Source organism: Podarcis erhardii (assembly GCF_964252035.2).
Source record: "Podarcis erhardii genome assembly, chromosome: 4".
Lineage (NCBI taxonomy): Eukaryota > Metazoa > Chordata > Lepidosauria > Squamata > Lacertidae > Podarcis > Podarcis erhardii.
The window spans coordinates 95,472,078-95,490,788 of NC_138508.1; the positions used below are offsets into that span (position 1 = coordinate 95,472,078).

At 41.6% G+C, this 18,711-nt stretch overlaps 1 protein-coding gene and 1 long non-coding RNA gene across 2 annotated transcripts in view; one reads left to right on the forward strand and one right to left on the reverse strand.

Annotated features, from left to right (window-relative positions):
• The window catches only part of ABCC4 (ATP binding cassette subfamily C member 4 (PEL blood group)), a 158,576-nt gene that overhangs the window by 72,681 nt on the left and 67,184 nt on the right, over positions 1–18,711 (reverse strand). The gene's annotated exons all lie outside the window — the stretch shown is intronic.
• LOC309339976 overlaps positions 12,858–18,711 on the forward strand; it is a 637,095-nt gene continuing 631,241 nt past the window's right edge. The window contains exon 1 of the long non-coding RNA XR_014155720.1: positions 12,858–12,971. This is a non-coding gene — a long non-coding RNA (uncharacterized lncRNA). The remainder of the gene's footprint in view (positions 12,972–18,711) is intronic.

Consider the following 18,711-nt stretch of genomic DNA (forward strand, 5'->3'; position numbering starts at 1 on the left):
GCAAAACTCAGGGTTTCCCCCACCCACAAATTGGGGAAGAGGCTGGTCTCCTTAATTCCATGCCTCACAGAGAAGCATCTTCTCCAAACTAATGAGCAGATCAAACAAACAACAGAAATTGCTTGCATTTCATGCCATAAGTCATATCCAGATCAACAGCAAAGATATGACGGCCACTCTTTAAAGACAAAACAAACCACCTTCAGCTCTCATTTACAAAGAAAGTGGTGGTGGCTTACGACAGTGCTCATGCAACCAAAAGATAAACTGGTCAACCGGAATATCCTGCCACAAGATAAAGAGAATTTCACCATTATTTGTCCATGTGAGATTTCTGATTGGGTGTGGCTATCTCACAAAATGTTCATCCCTCAGGAGGATGCAAATGCTTCCCAGCTTAGCATGTGGTTACTGACACACCCTCACTCGCTGGATATTTGCAAAGATCACCAGTGTCAAAGCAATGATTCAACATCAACTTTGTTGGACTTTTGTTTGGATGCCTGATGATTGTCTTCCAAAGCAACTACTCTATTCCAAACTTTAAAATGGAAAGTGAAATGCTGGAGGTCAACAAAAGGCAAATCTTGAAAGAATGTAGTATAAACACGGACAACTGGGAAACACTGGCCTGCAAGCGCTCCAGTTGGAGAACAGCCTTTATCAAAGGTGTAATGGGCTTTCAAGACACTCAAACTCAGGATGAAAGGGGAAAACGTGCTAAGAGGAAGGCACACTTGGCAAACCCTCACCATGATCAACTCTTGCCCGTAAACCTGTGTCCCCATTGTGGAAGAACATGTGGATCCAGAATTGGCCTCCACAGTCACTTACGGACTCGCTGTTAAGACCCTGTTCATGGAAAGACAATCTTACTCGTCTACGAGTGATCGCCAAAGAAGACTTACACACCAACACAAGTTACAAACTGATAAACAGTCTTAGGTTTACTCAGAAGTATCTAGTATTTTGATTACAAAAGAAAAAACCTGAGAACATGCAGGTTTCACTTCTAAAATCTTTTTAAATGTTTGCCATCCTGCCTAAATCCATAGAACATATCCTTTTCTACTATCCACTGTACAACCAGTTACGCAAATGTATGCTATCCCTATTTTTGGGTAGTCTGACATCACGACACAATGAAAATATCAGATTCTATCTGTATGACATTAACCCGGAAGTAACTGCAAGTTGGCTGAGTTTTTGTCAATAGTATCTCTGGTGAATGGCACTATTTAGCGGGAAGAAATCCCAGTAAAAATCCTCGTTATATATTTTACATGGCTGTTTATTTGTATATATTTTAAGATTTTATACAGTGGTGCCCCGCAAGATGAATGCCTCGCAAGACGGAAAACCCGCTAGACGAAAGGGTTTTCCGTTTTGGAGGCGCTTCGCAAAACGAATTTCCCTATGGGCTTGCTTCGCAAGACCAAATGTCTTGCGAGCTCCTGCGGGTTTTTCCCCCCTTTCCCCCCCTTTTCCTAAGCCGCTAAGCCGCTTATCAGCTGATCCGCTAATAAGCCGCTTATCAGCTGATCCGCTAAAAGCCGCTAAACTGCTAATAGCGCTAATCCGCTAAGCTGTCAATGGGCTTGCTTCGCAAGACGAAAAAACCGCTATACGAAGAGCCTCACGGAACGGATTAATTTCGTCTTGCGAGGCACCACTGTAAATGGATGTTTTATGATGGCCGTGGCCACCGTGGCACGAAGCGGCTAACTGAGCAAGGAGACACCGCGTCCAGCCTCCACCTCTTCCCCTCTGGAGGAGCTGCCCTCCAGCTGCTGCCCACCTCCTCCAGCCCTAAAAAGGTAAACTCTGGGAAAGGGGGGGGGCGCCGGAGGGATCTTTGCACCACGGCGCTGGATATGCTTAAGACGACCCTGATTAAAACTCATTATGGGCAGGATAACTTCAAGGAAACATTCTTCTATAACTAACGTCCACATAAAGGAGAATGTGAGGTCACACAAAACCACTTTTAGATAAATTAATTAACTAAGAGGGTAGATAAGGGTAGATCACACCATGATGCCAGCTAGATGTCATTGAACTCCCACTGGCACCAGCTAGGCCTGACTAATGGTCAGGAATTAAGGGAGTTGCAGTCCAGCAACATCTAGACCAGGGTTTCCCAAACTTGGGTCTCCAGCTATTTTTGGACTACAGTTGCCATCATCCATGACCACTGGTCCTGCTAGCTAGGGATGATGGGAGTTATAGTCCAAAAACAACTGGAGACCCAAGTTTGGGAAACCCTGATCTATAGGGCACTATGTTGGCTATCTCTGTGGGACAAGCTTAGCCATACTATCTTTCATGAAGGAACCTAGACACTACATCTGTGGGCACATTTGGGATTTTAAAAAAGTGCCGTGGGTGCCAGTCACAAATTGGCTGTTGTGGGATGTGCAGTATAACACAGAAAGACTAGCACAGGAAGATAGATAGGACCACAACTTTGCTGCAAGAATCATCACCATATCTCAACACCACTTTATATTTTGAAGGAAAAAAATCTCCAACACTTTAAAACATCATATAAAACAAGCCAGAATAAAACATTATTGCAGGAAGTGAAATATAAAACATACATTCAAAGCAACATAATTAACAGGAAACTAAAATATTATCTTAAAGATTCTAAAATAAAACATTACAAAGGAGGTCGACTGTAGAGTATACAATATACAAAAAAGTATATTAAACATTTCAAGTATATTGTATTCAAGTATTAAACATTTCAAGTACAGTGGTACCTCGGTTTTTTAACATCTCTGTTGACAAACGTTTTGGAACTCGGACGCGGTAAACCCAGAAAGTAAATGCTTCCGTTTTCGAACATGCCTCGGAAATTGAACTTCCAAGGCGGCTTCTGTTTTAAGTTTTCAGTTTTGAGGCTTCTGTATTGAGTTTTCGGTTTTCAAACGTTTCGGAACTTGAACGGTCTTCTGGAATGGATTAAGTTTGAAAACCGAGGTACCACTGTTTATTGTATACAATATACGAAAAGGTATACCAAAAATTTCAAAACAAAACATCACTAAAGGAAGTCAGATATCAAATGCACATTTAAAACAGTGTAATTAACAAGAGAATAAAATATTATCATAAGCTTTCCCCTCTTTCTGCTACCTGCATTAATGGGGAGAAAGGTAACTACATCAGCACCTTCAAGGATGCTCAGGGAGAACAGTTCTTTCTACCTGTCCTCTGACTAAAACAGGAAGGAGGAGGATATTCCAGTCTAGCATCCAATGAAATAAGTGTGATGGTGTTCGATGCAGGAAGGGATAAGCCAGTGCAAGCAGGAATTCAACAGGAAGGGCATTTACTGAGTCCTTTTGCAGGTGCCAGAGGAGATACAAACAGGACCACTCACACCAAGTAGGGGTGGGGAACACGATCCATCTGGTCAGCTGGATCCCAAGGTCCCCCCACCTGCTCACAGGCCACTTTTACAGGTGAGCAGCCAGTCACCTGACATCGCCATGACATCAGGTGACCTGATTTCAAAGGGGGAGGGGGAATTGGAAGCCCACTTAGTGTACTGCAACAATCAGATACTCTTGTATATCTGGAGACAAATATGTAGTCAGAGGGAGATACATACTTATTGTGAGATTGTCACTGTGTGTCAAAAAGAAAAAAGAAAAGAAAAGGCAGGACAAGTTCTGAGTGTGAGAAACCTCTTGAGGACTTAGAACCGTTCCTTTCAAAACACAATTCAGGTTTTGCCTTTTGGTGTCCATACAAATCTCATTTTAGGGACATCTCCAGAGAGCGAATAATTTTCAAAGCTCTACAATTCTATATTAAGAGGAATGCAATTTCTTGCTACCTTTTTCGCATTTCCCATTTGGCACAGCTGTATTCAGCACATACCTTCAAAATGTAAAAACCTTGCTGGTTTGAGGTTCAGATGCATAAGTTGGGAAGGGGGTAAAGAAGCATTGGTTCATCTTTAGTTAGCAGCCTCATTTCCAGTACTGGAGATGGCCGAGTTGTAAAATAAAGCAAGCATTTTCTTCATCAGGAAATAAATGAAACCCACTGCAGTTGCTGAAGAGGTCCGTTCTTAACCTGAAACTGTTCTTAACCTGAGGCACCACTTTAGCTAATGGGGCCTCCCGCTGCCGCCGCGCCACCGGCGTGGAATTTCTGTTCTCATCCTGAGGTAAAGTTCTTAACCCGAGGTACAATTTCTGGGTTCGCAGAGTCTGTAACCTGAAGCGCCTGTAACCTGAAGTGTCTGTAACCCGAGGTACCACTGTAAATCTAACCAGGGCATAAGTAACCATCTCACAAACAGCTTTTCAAACTTTCCATGGTGCCAAAAATAAATAAATCTCGCCTCTTATTTCATGGTGCTGCTGTTTGAGAATCACAAGTTCAAACTGCCTAGTCGTGCGCTCCCTGGAACCAGGCCAGCATCTCTAAGGGAATGTAGGGTCCAGCACGGTACATGTCAGAAGGAATTGCTGAAATGTCATGAACTCTGGAAAACCTTCGCATTCTGCCCATGAGTCATATTTGCTCACCTAAACAGTAGAAGCCAACACGGTTACTCACAACTACTTGGGAATTTGGTTTCACTTTGTAATTTAGATGCAGGGCCTAGGGGGCTGGAGGGCAGACACAACCCCGTAATGAAATGTTCATAAAACTATGTCACAAAGCACTTCTGCCCTTTGAAGTCTCAATCCGGAGAGCATCTCAGGCTTTGTCTCTAGTTTTTCTCACAAGTTCCTGTCTCATTCTCCAAAAGGCTGCTTGAGGAGTTTTTGAAGAGGGATTTTTCTCAAACACACTTGAGAGGCATGTATCTTCCCCCTCTCTTTAAAAACACACACAAAAACACACATTTCAAAGCTTGGAATAAATAAGCTTTATGAGATAAGCACAGTAAAAGCACTGTCTTGGCTTTCTAACCCAAAACAAACATGCGCAAGTGTTGCATAAAGTAACGTCTACAGTTATGACAACTGCTAACGAGTGCCAGAATAATATAATTCCATTTTAGAGCCAAGCTAGTATCAACCTAGCCAATAGCTACACTAATAATTCCACAAGGAAGATTATTTATATGCAATATTCACATTTTAAAATAATGACTTAGTTCTCATGGGTAATCAAGTTGCTAATCAGCTCCAACAAACTGTAGCTTTGGTACCTGCCTTGTGAGGTTCTGTTGAGTAATGCAATGTTTTAAAAAAGTGTGTTTTGCCAGAGCTTCTAGTAAGGGGGGGGGGGGGGAAATATTTTGCTTTAAAACAAGGAAGTTTGGGATGGGGAAAATCAGCTTTTAAAAATCAATTTAAATAAATTTTGCAAAAAAGAAACTAAAAGTGAAAGAAGCGAATTCACATGTTCATTCCGGGTAACAATGAAGTAGAATCGTATGGCTTAGGAATGACAGGTACATGAACACAGCTAAGAACACAAGAACTTTCCTAGACCTTTAGGGAAAATGTGCCCTAGATATATCACGATGTCTGAAATAAGGACGGAGCTATGTAGAGGCATCGGCTGGCTTCACAGTTTTTCCCACATTGTGATTTTTGCATAGTGCGCGCGCACACATCATGATTTGTGGTATATTGCCAGCTCAGAAATCATGAGGCCGATATCACGATATGGACTTCAAACCAGTTTTGGATGATAGATCGATAGATCGCTCAGCCCTACTTCACAGCCTGTGGCATAAAATAAGGGACACACGGACTTCCAAGGATTCAAAATTGGATGGGGAGAAAACAGTCTCTCGGGTGCTGCCTTCATTTTCATCAGCAGAAAATATCCTTGTGGGCTTCCCTTAGGCATCTGGTTGGCCACTGTGAGAAGGCTGCTGGACTTAGATGGTTCTGGCCCAACCCTGCAGGCTTTTCTTACGTTCTTATCCTAGTGTAACAAAGCACTAACGCCATGGGTAGGCAAACTAAGGCCTGGGGGCCAGATCCAGCCCAATCGCCTTCTCAATCCGGCCCGCGGGTGATCCAAGGCTAGCGTGTTTTTACATGAGTAGACTGTTTCCTTTTATTTAAAATGCATCTCTGGGTTATTTGTGGGGCATAGGAATCGTTCATTGCCCCCCCCCCAAAGGTCTGAAGGACAGTGGACCAGCCCCTTGCTGAAAAGGTTTGCTGACCCCTGCACTAACCCCTCTAATTTATTTTCTTCTTACTAAAACATGTTTGGCCGGGGAGGAGGGGGACAAGGACGGGTGATGAGAAGACAGGCAGAGGTCTTTGTCTTGAAGCTGTGGTTGCTAGGAACATTATATTATAGATCTCGGAAAACCAAATGCCCAGGATCATTAACAACAACAACAGCAACTAGTTTCTTTCCTGCGCTACAAAGAAATATCCCTCACTGCCAAATAATAAAAAGGCTAGATTTGTAGCAAGATATATTTCATTGGAGGTAAACTTTAAAACAGCACATGCCCTAGAAAATTTCAGGGTATTTTCAAACTCTCACTTTTCCCCATGTAATGTGCATTATCTTCCTTTGGGGAAACACACACATTCCACAATTCTATGCATGTTATTACATTAAATAACTTAATCAGAACACACACTGTACTTAAGATTTCTTCTAAAGTAATTAAATAACTATCCAATGCCAATTAATCATAGTTAAATAAGGGTCTGTCAGAAAAGTACTATGTACCCATTTGGGACTCTGTTATAGTCAAATACTTGGCAGTATCTAAGTTAAACAATGATTCATTAAACCTCCCTCATTACACAATGGTTAGGCCAAACTTGAAGTGAAAGAATTGAAACTCCTTTGTTCTTCATGAAAGAGACATCAAACCTCAATATGTGATATTCCTTTCTTAACAACTCTGTAAACTGCTTTAATTGCATGAATCAGAATGTGCTCAGGTGGCTCAATATACACTTCTGCCCATGCAGGTGTTTGCTGACACTCCAGAGTGGATGTTCAAATCTTTCCCTCCAAATAATGAGAACACCTGACAATCTACTCACCTGTATCAAAAAGTTCATTCATACTTCCGCATGAAAGAATCCAGCAAACACCCGACATTTAAATCTCGAAGGCCAAAGAACTTAAAGAATGGGGTTATTCAATGTAAGATCAAGTTTAAAACTAGTGCAGTTCAGCAGTCACAGCCCTGATTCAAGGAACCATGTCAGTAGTGTTAGAAACCCCTTTATTGGTAATAATGGTAACACCATTGTGTTAGAAGCTGAATATGAAAGCTGATATGAATGGCACCTTAATCCTAGGTTAGGGGTGCAACAACGGAATGTCTAGGCACACTTTTTTATAACAAGAATACAAAGCTGAAAATGAATGATCTGCAGCTAAAATATTATGTTCATTTTCCACATGATCTAGTCCTTCCCCTGCCCACTCCCCTAATATTCTTAAAAGGGTCTCTTCTCCAGTAGCTGGAAGTGGGGAGGCAGAAAAAAGGTCCTCCTTTCCTTCCACTCTGCAGTTTCAATCCGAAATCTTAGGCACAGGTCTGCGCCCAGAGCTCCGAAACTGATCCCGCTAACGAAATTTTCATAAGCAAAATGCACCTAGAACAATGGGAGTTTTGAACACTGTGCCCTTCTGAGGTTGGCAGGCTAGGAGGCGGCTTAGTTGGGCTGTGCGTTTGTTACTTTTTGTGGGATAGACAGAAAACAGGAGCAAACAGCACACTTAAATTGCCTGGTGTTAGTCCAACAGTTAAATGATTAATGCTGCAAGCTCCATTGGGTTTACTTTGAGTAGAGATGAATCAGATTGCACTTTAAGTACAAAAGCAGGTGTGAGAGATGGTCCCCTTCTGACTTCTAATGCTTTAAGAGGATAAATGTCCCCCCTCCTATGTGAAGGGATGTCAGAAACTGACTGGAGGGCGGGGGATGGAATCGCTCTGCAACAAAACATTTTTATTGCAACTTTAAGCATTTTCCAGTTTATCAAAGCAGTGGCAAATAAGTGAATTTGCCCATATCAAATGCTGGCAGAAAACACACCCCGCAGCAATACTAGTGAAGTTCAACGCACTACAATCGTCAAATCATCAAAACCATTAAAATTGGGTTACAAGCTCTGAAAGGAACTATGTTTCGGAAAGAAAGAAATTCTAGAGAAAACGGGAAATATTTATATATGTATATATCTTGAATTGTTGACAATTACTGATCTCTTCTTGCTTCTTTTCCATGTTCTTAGAAAGAAATATTTATATATGCCTCTTATCTTTTTAAAAAATATGTCATTAACGCTGCCTGTCCATGTATGCTACTATGAAGTTATTACTGGCTTCGCTACAGGGGTCCTCTAAATACAAATAGGGAAAATATGCCCAGTTTCTCTCTCCCCTGTCAATATCCCCCAGAGGACTGAAACTGACAAGAACATAATCGCTTTCCCCGACTTCTGCAAACGGGCACCATGGTGCTGAGCAGAAGTGTGCTCAGATAACATGCATTTTCCTAAAGTTTCAGCATGCAAGAAACCAAGGCATGGCGTTTTGTATAACCTAAATTAATTTGCTATTTGAACAAGACTCTCAGACACGCAATCAGCCAGAGAATGAGTCGGGGAAGAGGAAGGAAGTGTTTGGGTTTTACATTTTGCTGGGGGAGATTGATTTAGCCCAAGAAAACTGGAGTAACTTTTCACATCAGCAGGTCTTTCCAAAGACACATTCATTTCTCCTTCACTAGCTATCATGATCTGTGGTACAACTTTTATATCTGCACTGATGCAGGGATAGCTTTAACTAGGATTTATAAAACCAGCGTCTAACAGTTTGGTTTCTTTGTTTAAAAGCCAACAACAGTTGGCATCTTTGCAGATGTAATGCTGCACCAAAGATAACACTAACCACAAAAAAGAAATCACCCGGGCAAGGGGAGAGATAAGTATATTGTCTCCCAGCCACGTTCGGGAAATGTTGTTGGCATAACAGCAGCACTGGGTGCTTGTGTTTTTTTATTCATGTATACTGAAGTCAAAAACCTCATTGGAGGAGAGGACAGAAAAACATTTCAAAATTCTTAAGAATTAAAGGAGAAATAACAAATTAGCTGTATTTGTTATAGCCTGTATCCTGCCCTTCCAAATAAAATGGGGGGGGGGGTGTGCAGTTTCTGAACCACTAGTTTGCAATCCTTCCTTTCCCATACAGCAATGATAAACTTCAAGGATATGGGACAAGGATGGTTCATCTCAAAACAGCAGATACATGTTCAGAGTAGACTGTTGATTAAGGTTGCCATACATCCAGAATAACACAGTGGTATCTGGGCGGAAATCAGCCAAATGTCAACAACTTTGGCCAAAAGAAAAAAAGAAGTCCAACAACTTTTCTGTCTGGATTTTCACCGTTTTAAATATGGCAACCCTACTGTAGCTTCATAGAAACCTATGAGGTAGGAAAAGCTAAGAGATTAGGAATCTTTCAAAGCCAGGTGGAATTCAGTCTTGGGCTGAGTATGACATTCTTCAGGAAAGTAGGGTAAGTCCATACCCTGGGAAGTTTAAACAACTGGCACATGATGTAAAAAAAGCTGGACAATATTTTTTTTAATTAGTGAAGTAACATGAGGGAAGGAAACTACCTGATTGACAAAAAAAGATGTTTTACTTGTATTCAAGAAAGGTCACACAGTACTTAGTCTTCCTTATGTTAAAGTAATCTTTCCATTCCCTTTTCATATTTTAATTACATTTAAGGAATGTTGGGCAGCATGGATTCCTACAGATCCAAGCACATTATTCTGGAATCCTTTTTCTGGGAATGTAACTGATTTTGCAGACAAAAAGAGAAATAGCAGATTAGAGGCAAACAAGATAGGAGAGTGAAATACCCCTGATATTTCACACGATAAACACGTGTCAATAAGTTTAAAAGGTGGAGGGAGCCCACTGGTTAAAAAGGGAGGGGGGGAGAACTAACAGCAGAGGAAATCTCTCCTTTGCTTTATTTTAGGCATTATTTCATTAGTTATCTCCTAAACAAAGTAAAGGTTAGTCGGTGAGATATGCGGATTACACCAGTCTAAGAGACATAGGGATCAAACATTATGCAGAAATATTGGATTAACTCATTAACTGGAATAATAGAAATGGAAAGCCACTTAATAGTACCATGTTTTAGGTCACCTATCTGTGGGCAAACCTTAAGAAAAGAAATAGCCTTGAGAAGAGACATTGCTAAGCAAACAACCAATTTCTGGACGGAAACATTGTGTATAGACAGGTAAACACTTTCCTTGAAAAGTCTTACTCCTCAGGGAGAAGAGGTTTCTTGAGGACAAATCTATCTATCTATCTATCTATCTATCTATCTATCTATCTATCTATCTATCTATCTATCTATCTCAGACTTATTCTCTGTCATGTGGAGTTCTTAAAGTGGCATTTGACCAGGCTCTCTGATTTAACATGTTACTATACTGGCTTTTTTGGAAATCTGTTTCACTGGTATGCACAAAATATTAGCATCCAGAGTTGAGGGTTATTGCTACAACATTTATGAAAAATATATAACAATTTTTCCGAAGTAGAAGACACCAAGAATGAAAAATCGTGAGCACATGGATATACAGAAAGCATATTTCAGAAATAGAGTGAGTGAGAGAGAGACTGTCTGTCTGGTACAACAGAACTTCTCTCTTACAAAGCCATCAGCCTCGGGCATCGAAACACGGTTTTGCTTCATCATCAATCTGCTGTAGTTTTGTCATTAAGAGATTTAATATTCTTCAGTGACCTACCTGCAAGAATTTTTTTTGCTGCTGTTATCTTTTTATAAAAGTATTTTGCTGCCTTTTGATTTATATTCCAATCATTTCCTAAATCATTTTGGTTTTCTTCCCCAGTCAACAAACAATCAGAATAATTAATACCAATTGGCCTCTGGCTCAAAAAGCAAGCTTTAGTCCCTAATCTGAGCACAAAGACTTTCAGACATATAATGAGAACTATCTGTATTTCAAGAAAGCAGCTTAATCATCTCTCCATTTGCTTTTTAATGATTTTAAACTTTGTCCCTCTTGTATTCTCAACGGTGTCTTCAAACCTCACATTGTATTCGCTATCAAACTATCACAATATTGACTTCATTTTCATCCACAATGCTCATTTACCCAACAATTCACAGATCCAGTCTGTGCATCGAGTGCTAGCCTGCTAATTTGCTTTCCTGAAGTAAAAATTTATCAAAGACAAAATATCTAAAATCAATGCAAGATGCAACGGCCCACTGCAAGTTAAGCAAGCATTTCAATCCCTCAACCAAACAAACTTTATTCACATGCCTATCTGCATTCAAATTATGCTCGGTAGTTAATATCCTGGTTCACACGGAATGCTAAAACCACGGTTTAGTGTTACATGCACAAGAAGCAAGGACTCAGATGTGCATGTTTTTCCTCCTCCTGCACCATCGGGAAAAGGACTTCAACAACATTCAGCTTCACTTTTCTACTAATCCTAGCCAACTGCATCTCAGCAACCAAAGAATATGGTTTCAAACCCTAGTTAGTTAATCGAAAGTTTTGTAAATTATGCTTCGTTTTGAAAACAGGCCTGTTTGGGTTAAAGCACAACCCCTCTCTATTGATAGCTCAGTTAGAGTGTGATGCTGATAACACCAAGGTTGCAGGTTTGATCCCTGTAAGTTGTTGTTGTTGTTTAGTTGTTTAGTCATGTCCGACTTTGTGACCCATGGACCAGAGCACGCCAGGCACTCCTGTCTTCCACTGCCTCCCGCAGTTTGGTCAAACTCATGCTGGTAGCTTCAAGAACACTGTCCAACCATCTCGTCCTCTGTAGTCCCCTTCTCCTTGTGCCCTCCATCTTTCCCAACATCAGGGTCTTTTCCAGGGAGTCTTCTCTTCTCATGAGGTGGCCAAAGTATTGGAGTCTCAGCTTCAGGATCTGTCCTTCCAGTGAGCACTCAGGGCTGATTTCCTGAAGAATGGATCGGTTTGATCTTCTCGCAGTCCATGGGACTCTCAAGAGTCTCCTCCAGCACCATAATTCAAAAGCACCAATTCTTCAGCGATCAACCTTCTTTATGGTCCAGCTCTCACTTCCATACATCACTACTGGGAAAACCATAGCTGTCCCGTAAACCATAGATGTCCCGTAAGGAACACCTGCATATTCCTGCATTGCAAGGGGTTGGGCTAGATGATCCTCAGGGTCCTTTTCCAATGCTATGATTCTATGGATGGACATGGAAACAAAATATCCCTGGTCCAAAGGACACTACAAGCCAGGATTAGTGGAAAGTGACGCCAAACTGATATAGTTTACTGATATAGTCCTCCTTTCAGTCGGCAGAAGTGCACAGGCCTAAATTTAAGAAAATGCTGAAGTCCTCAATGCATGCTTAAATCAAAATTGGGAAAAGTCTGGAGAGGAAGGCAAGCCCTTTAAGCAGTATGATGAATTCACAAGATGTGGCAAGTTGAAGTGAGAGAGAAAAAGGACTTGTGCCCACCAAAAGTATTACAACAGCACATTTCTAGCTCAACGGCTGAGGAGCGCAATGGCTGCCTAGTCCATTCTCCTTGGGCTACTAGCCTTCACAGTGCCACTTCAAGCCATGACAGGTGAGGCAGATCTTCCTCCTCGAAAGGACAAACTATTGCTCTGTCACGAAACCATCCGACATCTCACAGATGAACACCCCAAACCTGATAAATTAGTGTGTGCCAGAGTCTAAACCACAGAGCCTAGGGCTTGATGATCAGAAGGTTGGCAGTTCAAATCCCCATGGCGGGGCTAGCTCCCGTTGCTCGGTCCTGGCTCTTGCCAACCAAGCAGTTTGAAAGCACTTCAAAGTGCAAGTAGATAAATAGGTCCCGCTCCGGCGGGAAGGTAAACGGCGTTTCCGTGCGCTGCTCTGGTTCGTCAGAAGCGGCTTTGTCATGCTGGCCACATGACCCAGAAGCTGTACGGCGGCTCCCTTGGCCAGTAAAGTGAGATGAGCACCGCAACCCCAGAGTCATCCGCGACTGGACCTAACGGTCAGAGGTCCCTTTACCTTTTAGAGTCTCCTAACTGCGAATTCCACTGGAACAAGTGACAAGGGTTGCAGCCCTTAAGCGGGGGAGAGGGAAAGCAGGGGTTTGCAAGTCAAGATGAGTTTCCTTTCCTGCAGCACTGCTAAAGTTATCAACATGTCGTCAGAATCCCACATCACACCGCTATTCTAATCCCAGATGAATGCTATTACGAACAACCATTAAGCAGCAGCTAAAGGGAAAAAAGGGGAAGACCCCCCCCAAATGCTGAAAATCCAATAAACATCAGGCACAAATTCAAGATAGGTTTTTATTGCTTCAAAACATGTTGCGGATACGGTTATTCAATAGCTATGTGTTCCCGGTTCATCTCCCATGCTCAGCATAAATTGAGACAACCAAGAGACCACTTTTTATGTTTAAAAACTGATACAGGAATAACTCAAAAGGACATCTGACATCAGAGAGTTTAAACTGGATTTAAATCCTATTGAGGGAGTATGACTCATCTCAGAGGTTTAAATAAGATTATCTGTTACAAGAAGTAGCGCTACCAAAAAAAAAAAAAAAAAAAAGCATGAGGAAAATTAAGGTTTTGCTCCTAGTGGTAGATGCTTCAACTTTAAAAGGATCTGAGACTAAGCACTTTGCTTCGGTCTCTGCCTCCCACCCAATCTTGCTCCAGGACAGAAAACAAACAACTGCAGTAATTCCTTTGGTGGTCCCAAACTTCGCTTCAGCATAACATATAAAATCTATCTAGATTTGTGAATGGCAATATTATTTATAAACCAATTGAGGATCACAGGCTTTCAAGAAACCAAGAGTTATTCTGTTGACACACTCCTTCGCCAGAACTTCACCCTCAACAACACTCCGCGATTGAGAAGGAAAAAATATATTTCCTTATTGCTGAATTGTCAGGGGGAAATTCTGTAGCTGTTGTTGATGCTATTTGACAGTAGCAGACTTTATATCTTGCAAGCACAGCCTATTGGTTTCATGAAGTGCTCAGTTTCTCTAAATATTCTCCCATTAGCAGAGATGTACTACAGAAAGACAACAAACAAAAGAAACCCAAGATGTGAATGTAACTGGCTTCTCACACACATAACCCAAATTAAAGTCCTCTGCACATCTGACAGCACCAGAAAGTAGATATCCCTCATTCATACACACACACACATGTGAACACAGGACAATGGGCCTTTTTGGTGGTGGCTCCCTGATTGTAGAATGCCCTCAATGAGGCTTGCCTGGGACCTACATTGAAATCATTACAGTAGCAAGTGAAAACCTTTACCTCTTCTGGGACACACATACACACATCCCTCCCACAGGCTATAAACTATTATGCAACTTTTTAGGCTATAGACAGATATAGATGGTTTTAATTAATTTAACCACTCAGCCGACTTTGTTGATTGGATTGTCAACAAACGTTCTAAATAAATAAACTGTGGTAGTTGTTTTTACACATTTACAAAATATACATTAGCTTCAGCGTGAATACATTCATTTACTGTGACCTCCAAAAATCTTATGAATTAAGAAATGATTTTGGAAAATCCAATTAAATATATAAAGAGTGAGTTGTAAGAGACATGAACGCATGTGAAACATCAGAAGGTCAGGGAAGTGAGAAGAGTTCAGAGAGTCTGTCTTGTGCAAAGTGGCAGTATGATCGCGCAAGACACCTTAGGACCCAATCCTATGTGAAAAATATGGCCCTGGAAAACCGAAGAGTGACAGATAGATGAATAATTTTGCAAAAGAATGTCCAAAACTTTCAGAACTTACGGCGCAATGAAGAAAAGACACACTATGCAGGGTGTGCCTGTTAATTTTGCAGTTAACACAGACACAGAATATGCTCTAAGCTGAGTAAAAACAGCAATGAAGTTGAGCAGAAGCAAATCATCATGTTATCTGGCATTTTTCAGTTTTCTAGCCACAAATACTGGATGGGATTCGATGTCTTACTCCGAAACCTCAGTTGCTTTTTCTATTGCTCCAGTTTTACTTTTGATAAAACATTTCCAACTCTCCCAACTTCACTCCCGTCATCTACTCCATAGGCATTGGGATTCTAAGGCAGAGAAGTGCCTTAGGAAGGAAGGGGGGGGGGGGAGAGTCAATCCCAGAATCTCCTGAGCACACAAACACTCCACAACTGTTACATAATCTGCCAGGTGCTTGCAATCTGGCAGAAGCCTAATTAATTCATCCAGATGCTGCAGTGCAGATTACTCAGGATCATCTGGGAGACAGTATTCTGCGCATTGCACAAACCACCACCAACTATATTAATGAAATAACTTTTAATTGTAAGAGTCTTTGGTGCATTCCAGCTCACAGCTGCCCAAGTTTAAGAATCCAAGACAATATATTTTTTTTCTAACGCAGCCCTCTACTCTTCTCAGGTCCTGACGAGCAGAGAAACAGAGACCCAGCCGTACTTTTCAACGGTTTTGCATATTGCTGGCATCTTGGTGACTCTGCGATGACACATTCTACAAATAAGTGCCAAACCGAATCCAAGGAAAACCTCACACCCCGATTCAGATTTTGAATTATTTCTAGCTGCAAAACCCTGGAAGATAACTTAGAAATGCATACTGGCTTCCATGGCCACAGGCCTTGAACATAGGAACTAACTGAACTGTGGCGCAAAGTGTTGTCTTGAGTCTGAAAAGTCAAATTCCATGGCAGAACCCTGGTTTCTTGGATCAGTTATAAGGGCCATGAACAAGATACATATGTGAGATTACCAAAATGATTTCAGTACCACAGGAAGCCCTATTTTCCTTATCTGAACATCAGATATGGCTGAATACAAACCACAGAAGCACAGACCGGGTTCCAAACTCGCAGTGAGTTTTTGTCCTTTTCTCCACAGAATAGATGTGGCCCAACCAGGGCTGTAAAGAAGGTCACCTTTAAAACTCCAAATCGTATGTGGCAGCATAGGGGACAGACACACACTATCCACAAGGCACAAGCCTTCGTATACGTTCCTAAAGGAATGGCACCTACAAACTGCTGAAGCCTTGCCACAAATGGCATGCCATGGGCAATACTATCGCCCCTTCCACAGCCTGAAGCCTGGAAGAAGCACCCTCTGGTTTCAATCTGCCTACGATCACGTCACACTTGTCGCAGCATATTCTTTGCTTTTCATTAGAATTCATGGAAGGGCTAAATGTAAGCACCTGCGTCTGCTTAAGTATCTTCTTTCTTGACACCCCTGCTGTCTGAAATCAAATTAGTGGCCTTATTCCAAGTTGTCTTACTGAAGTAAAGGGATGTGGCCTAAACCACTGGGCCTCTTGGGCTTGCCGATCAGAAGGTTGGCTATTTGAATCCCTGTGACGGGGTGAGCTCCCGTTGCTCGCTCCCAGATCCCGCCAACCTAGCAGTTCGAAAGCACGCCAGTGCAAGTAGATAAATAGGTACTGCTGCGGTGGGAAGGTAAACGGCGTTTCCGTGTGCTCTGGTTTCCGTTGTGCCAGAAGGGTTTAGTCATGCTGGCCACATGACCTGGAAAGCTGTCTGTGGACAAATGCCAGCTCCTTCGGCCTCAAGCAAGATGAGTGCCGCAACCCCATAGTCACCTTTGACTGGATTTAACCGTCCAGGGGTCCTTTATCTTTACCTTACTGAAGTATCTAGAAAAGGGGGGCATTATGGCCAAAAGCAATACACATCATCAACATTATTATTATTTATTAAATTTGTCATAGGGCAGCAGGTCTCAGGGCGGTTCACAGGATAAAAATCACAATATAAAACCACAAAATGCATAATCAAAATAAAAAAACATAAACAACCCAATAACCCCCTGTCCCAACACATTTTTAAAGTGCATTGGTTGGCAACCGTGCAATTTTCCTCTGCTAGAATGGACAGTGTTGGCATGACAGAAGACAGCTTTCTTATGTCACCACAAGGAAACAGCTACACCTTGAACATGGAAGAATTAGCTTATGTGTCGCTTCTATTGCACAGGCGTCTTCTAAAGCCCTTTAAACCGTATCTATTTTAACATTTAGCCTGTTCACAAATTGAGGAAGACGCATGGTGCAGTCTATGTGCCACATGGCTCTGCGTGCAGAGAACTGTGCATCTAAGCACACCCATCTCTGTCAAAAGCTCCCTGCGAGGAACAAAGCGTGCGCAGAATAGCATTCCCATGCCTTCTCCCTGTTCCGATAGCTTTAAACATGCGTGGAAATGCTGGTGTGCTGTAGCAAAAGCAATAATGCACGCTAAGCCTACTTCCTTAACGTTTGACAAGGTTTCTTGTTTGCTTAACAGAAGAACAAGGATATTTGATGCTTGCCTCTTCTGGGGAGTTTCAGGGCAAAACAACACATTACACAGAACTCAGGGCTAATGCTAAAGGACCAGCAACCTCATGTCAATTTTTCTCCCTCTGCTAAGGCCCTAACCTGACATGGGATTGCTATGCTCAGAGGCAACCCTGTGCTGTACACACCATGCAGTTCCACCCTCAATAAGAAGTATTTTTTTGGCTCTTTGGAGTAAAGATGAATTTGGCTATGCTAATAGATAGTAAATGCACACAAAGCCTTAGGGTAATATTTGCTGATCAGAGCCTACTCCTATAGCAATCAGCTTTATAAAGGTTGCTAACAGAATCTCAAGAGTTATAATCAAATAGGTGCATGTGTAAGTAAGGCTATTTAAACTTGTAACAAAAGCTATTATGATAATAATAGCCATAAAAGAGCAACTCCCATAAAAATCATTCAATATCACACCCTGATAAGGCTTAAAGTACACAGAACCATTGTTGTATGAAAAAAAAAATTAAGGTGTTCTTTTCCCTTTAAACATGTGGCAGCCAAACAGGTTTAATCACCACACCTCTTATTTCAGCCTACTAACTGCTCCATGCAAACATCCAAAAATAATATTTAGAGTGTTATACGGTTGTTCAGGATCGTTATGATTGCTGCAACCCTATTGTGTTGTCTATCTTCACAAGCAATCACTGTTTTATTGGGCTGTTCCTTTTTGTTTAAATGCACAGAGAAGAAAATGCATCAGGTTTCTATTATTTTAGGGCAAGAAAATTAAATATGCAATAGATACGCTTCCTAAAAGTAAGCAACGCAGGTTAACACGGGCGAACAAAATCCAAAATAAAAAAAGAGCACAGCAAGAGCTCTTATGCAAGTTCACTCATTCTTCTTTACAGCCATCTCGTTTATGAGAAAATGTGCACATGTGCGTGTTTTAAGATACTAAAATTCATCTAGGTTTTTTTCCTTTCCAAAAAATAAAAAAGCAAACTTGATCAGCCACCCTGAACAGACATAACACAGAGATCTTCTGGCATTGTGCCTGAGTACTTATACCGATGACGAGTGACAACAGCAATGAAATATTTTAACGTGAAGCTCTGCCTTGTAAATGGCCTGTATGATCTGTCAAAAATACTGCCTGCCATAAAAATCAAAGCCTTCAGACCGGTATTTCTTGTTTAAACACGCTACAAGATGAGCAGAATCGCTTGTGTGAACAGGCATAGATTTATGAACGCTACCAAAAGCAGCCTCACCATTCAGCTGATAGATTTGTAATTTAATACAACCCCACTATCACCGTACTAATTTTCAACATGCTGAAATGCCGCAGTCATTCAGTGCATAGGCGACAGCGCTGAGAG